The sequence below is a fragment of the Miniopterus schreibersii genome (assembly GCF_964146895.1).
Source record: "Miniopterus schreibersii genome assembly, chromosome: 20".
NCBI classification, from domain to species: Eukaryota; Metazoa; Chordata; class Mammalia; order Chiroptera; family Miniopteridae; genus Miniopterus; species Miniopterus schreibersii.
In genome coordinates this window covers 25,238,947-25,243,813 of record NC_138122.1, presented here as the reverse complement: position 1 = coordinate 25,243,813, position 4,867 = coordinate 25,238,947, and positions in this window count along the sequence as shown.

Genomic DNA, 4,867 nt, shown 5'->3' with positions numbered 1-4,867 from the left:
GCGTTCTTGGTACATACTGTTAATTTAAACAAGGAGCTCGGGTGCCCCAGCAGCAAACCAAAACCCAAGCCTGTACACGTCTCAAGGTCAGGAAATCAAAACTCAAAAGACAACCAATCACAACAGCCAACGAGGCTTCTCGCTGTATCCAATCAAATCATCGCTTTCCTTTGCGTCCACACTTTTCTGTTTCTCCCGTGGCTCCTGCTAGGAGTGCACTCCTAAGCCCCTCTGGTTTGGGCTGCCCGCCTGGTATCAATTTCTGCTCAAGTAAACTTGAGAAAAAAAGAAAAAAAAATTTTTTTTATTTGTTGGCAATGACCTTTTTTTTTTTTTTAACCCCTCACCCGAGGATATTTTTTCCATTGCTTTTTCACAGAGAGTGGAAGGGGGGGAGAGAGAGACAGAGAGAAACATCCATGTGAGAGACACATCGATTGGTTGCCTCCCACTTGCACCCTGACCGGGGCCTGGGGTCGGACCCGGGACCCTTCAGTCTGGGCCGACGCTCTAACCACTGAGCAACCATATAGGGCAATTTTACTTCATTAAAAAAAAATGTTCAAGACCCATTAAACAGATGCCCGCTTCTGCCTGGCTCATTCCCCTCCGCATGAAGTTTTCAAGGTCCTCCCCTGCTGTAACACGCATCTGCACTTCGTCTCCTTTCACGCCCGCATCAGGGTCCGCCGCCGGTTTGCACCCCGGTTCCTTTAGCCCTCCACCCCTCACCCATGCCTTTGATTCTGGGATTGCGCCTGTAGCTCTCCCCTAGACCTTGACGTGACACCATCGGCCCGGGAAGGAGACGCGCAGAAGGCTGGTTTGCGCCCCGCTGCTCCTGGCCAGTTCTTGTCCCCTCCCCTCCCCTCCCCCCTTTGCCTGCGTGACCTGGAGCTTCCTGATGGCCCGAGCACAGCCCCGCTGCTGATCACCCTTAAACACCCCCCTGAATTCTATAAATACACCAACGCTCAGCTGGGAAAGAGGGAACTTGAAAGGCATCTGAAACGAAAATACACTTTTTTCCCATCACTGGCCAAGCGTTTTCTCCCCATGTCCCAGCCTTTGATTCCGGGGTAAGTGCTTGGAGTCCAACCATCCGCCCTACCCGGGGAAGAGAAGAGCTTCCCTGGCAGAGCCCCCTCGGGCAGAGAAAGCCGGGCAGCATGTGAACACGGGCCCTCCCCACAGAAAACCCTCTGCCTCCAGCCTCAGTGGCCTGTTCTGGTCCTTTCTCCAGCCTCTGCTGAGCCCGTTTCGAGCCAGGTTGGTAGGTTGATGGAAATGGCTTTGGGATCCGGCCGTTGACTCAGCCAGCTGCCAGCTGTGTGACTCTGGGCCCTCTATCAAGTCTCCAGGCCTCAATTTCCTTAATTATAAAATGGGGAAAAAACCCAATATTGTCCTTGCAGCCAAGTTGGGAATATTAAATGAGATGCTGTGGGTGTGGCCGTGTGCAGAATGAAACCAGGCGCCACTCCATGCGATGCCAGGGACTTCGGCTCCGGAGTCAGGGCAGCTTGGAGACGTAGGGGTGGGTCCGTTGACCTCACAAGGCCTCCCTGCCTATCATTTTGATTGTATAATTCAATATATGAATCAATGTATAATTCCTTCACTCTGCCCTTCCACGTTCCCATTCTGCCATTTTCCCCCCTGGGAGGCCCGCCGGCATGGATGGCCTCAAGGGGTTGCCTTCCCTTTGGCGCCCCGTCGGGTTTAGCTGATGGGGAGCCAGCCAGGAGACCAGAGGGGGGGCAGCAGGGGCGGCCAAGGCTGGCTACATCCAAGGGCTCCTCCCGGGCAGCCTTCTCCACACAGCTGCTCTGGTTCCCGGCTCCTGGTGCCTGCTCTCTTTGGCTGCCTCAGCTCAGGGCAGCGATGGCTGTTGTTGGTCCCTTGTTGGTTTCCCTAAGCCTTGCCCACACCGTCACAAACAGTCCTTTATTAGGCTCTCCTCAGTTGCCCAGAGCGTGCCATCTCTCTCCTGCCAGGATGTGGACTGAGACAGAGGTTCTCCGTTTCAGGCGACAACTCAGATCTGCAAGAGGAAGTAGATGATTTTATAATCAGCTGAAATCCAACTCTGAGCCCCAATCCTGTCGTTACTGGGCATCTGGCCTTCGCGCACACCTCCTGGGGGAATGCCAAGTCCCTGGGCTCTTTTTTTAAAAAAATATGTCTTTATTGATTTCAGAAAGAGGAAGGGAGAGGGAGAGAGAGAGATAGAAACATCATTGATCGGCTGCCTCCTGCACGTCCCCTGCTGGGGATCGAGCCCGCAACTTGGGCATGTGCCCTGACCAGGAATCGAACTGCCACCTCCTGGGTCCTAGGTCGATGCTCAACTGCTGAGCCACACTGGCCGGGCTCTCTGGGCTCTTATGCAGTGACAGAGCTTCAGAGAATCACTTGAAATCTGTCCATGGCCCATCCCAGGCTGCCTGGTCCCTTCAGGTCCAATGACATTAATGCTTCCATGTCAGTCCTGGAACAAGGAAAGCATTGGCCACAGTGGAAGCCACGGGACTCCTGTTGGCCTTCTCGGGGTGCTTCCCCTTCTCAGGGGCTGCTCTGGAATGAACCTGTGACCCTGTCCCAGTCCTCTTAGCATCTTCCTTCTACTTTAGAAGGAGCGCCACTCTCTGCTGCCCCCTTGAGGACAAGCCGTATACTCTCCTCTGAAGACTTCAGACCTTTACCCAGGAGCAGCTTCTGATTCCAACCTGGGAAACTCCAGGCGACGCAAACTGTTTTAGAAGCAGGGGAATGAAGCCCAGGAAGCATCCGTAAGCGATGCTATGGTTATTATTTTTCAACCCATAACTGGGGAATTAATATAAATTGCATATGACTTGACTCTCTACATTGCCCATGACTCTCCCAAAACCCATTAAAAAAACTATTTGACAGAAACATAGCACCGGGCACGCATTGAATTGTCACCCACTCAGTGGAATGTGGCACATATTATTTATCTTTTATACCGTTTAGGAAAGCTCATTCTGCTACTACAGCCCCGCAAGATTCAATTGCCAAGAGCAGACAATGTAGGCTATCTGCACAACCCAATTCAGGTTTCCGTTTAAATTTAGTTCCTCTCATCTCCAAGTGACCTAGATGGCTAAGGCATTAAATGACAATTAATGGATAACAGAATAACCCACTTCCGAATTTGCTCCTGCGTCTGGGTCATTTTTCTCAGCTTTAAAAGAATGAGATACAGTGGGCAGTGTGCAGAGTGGCCCCAGATGGGAGAGCATCTTGAAAACTGGCATTTGCTGAATACTCATGCAGAATCCAGAAATATCTCATGGTCAGGATGAAAGGTCTAAATTTAATAGCAAAAATAGAAAACTGGCTCGGCTTCCCTGGACTCTGCACAGGAAAGTTCTTGTTTGGAAGGACTGAAATGAGAAGGGGCTGGAGGCGCTAGGTTGGCGGCACCCTCAGGTTTTCCTGGGGACCTGGAGGGTCTACTGTTATCCTAAAATCTCATTTGGCCCACGATGGAAGCTGGCATTGGTGGAAAATCAGGGAGGAAGTTCACCCTGATGCAGATACTCCCCACAATAGGCCGAGGCTCCTATCTTCCTCTTCTGGTTCTGCTTATCCAGCTTTTAAGATCAAACCACCTTCCCTGACCACCTGTACAGGACATCTGTCCTTCTTGTTCCAATAGCATCTCTACCTCTGGTAACAGAGCTATCTCACATGACTGGGACTTCCCTTCATCTATTAAAAATGTCAAGTATATAGTTCAGCCAAGAGATATCTTTGACATTTTATAAGGAAGATGCAACATAGCATCTAAAGGAAAAAAACCCTCTCCGTGTGGGTGGCTTGACTTGGGATGGAATCAGCAATGCTTCGCTGCTGTGAAACTTGCTGGGAGTTCTTCTTGGACCCCTCCTTGAATCTTTACTTTGAATGAATCGGGGGTGGTAGCAGGTCTTCCTTTGGCTGGAGACTGGGCCCTGTGGATGGGCAGGGGCCCTGTCTATGCAGGCCTCTCCATGTCTCTCTTTTTTTGCTTCAAGTTGGAATATATGCCTCTCAGTCTCTCAGGCTGGGTGGCTTCAAATTCTTGCCTGTGTTCCAGAGACATGAAGACTGCAAGAGAACCTCATTCGTTAGGCAGGTGCCTGAAAAAGAAGCTCTTAGAAGCCTTAAGCCATTTCCTTCCCCACCCCTCACCCCCAGGCTCTCAGCATATTAAAAAAAAAAAAAGCCCGGCCGGGTGTGGCTCAGCAGTTGAGCGTTGACCTAGGATCCAGGCGATCAGGGTTCGATTCCTGGTCAGGGCACATGCCCCGGTTTCGGGCTGCAGCCAATCAATGACTCTCTCATCATTGATGTTTCTGTCTCTCTCCCTCTTCCTTCCTCTTTCTAAAATCAATAAAGATATAAAAATAAATAAATTAAAATAAATAAATTACTGGATTTTAAACAAATTTGAATTCCCAGGACAGGCTATGTGGCCTAAATAATGGGACAAAGCAGCCGAAATCTCTGTGATGAACGTTGTCGTCTTTGAATCCCGCCAGAGCCCGCACAGCTGTCCCTCCTTGTCACCTAATTTGCAGACACTTAGGTCAAAACACCTGAACTCGAAGCGCGGGCCAAATGCTTCCCCGGCCCGGCCTCAACCCCAGAGCGCATCACTGAGGCCTGGCGGATGCACAGAGTTAATTCTGCAAACCGCACGCCGCACGCCGCCCGGGGCCCCAACCCCGCCGCCGCTCGGACCCGGGACCGGCTCCGCACGTGGGCGCCGCCCCTGCGCCCTCCCCGCCCAGCTGCAGCGCTCCCGCCTGGAGCCCCGCCCCCGGAAGCGCGCCGGGCCTCCCGCCGGAAGTGACGT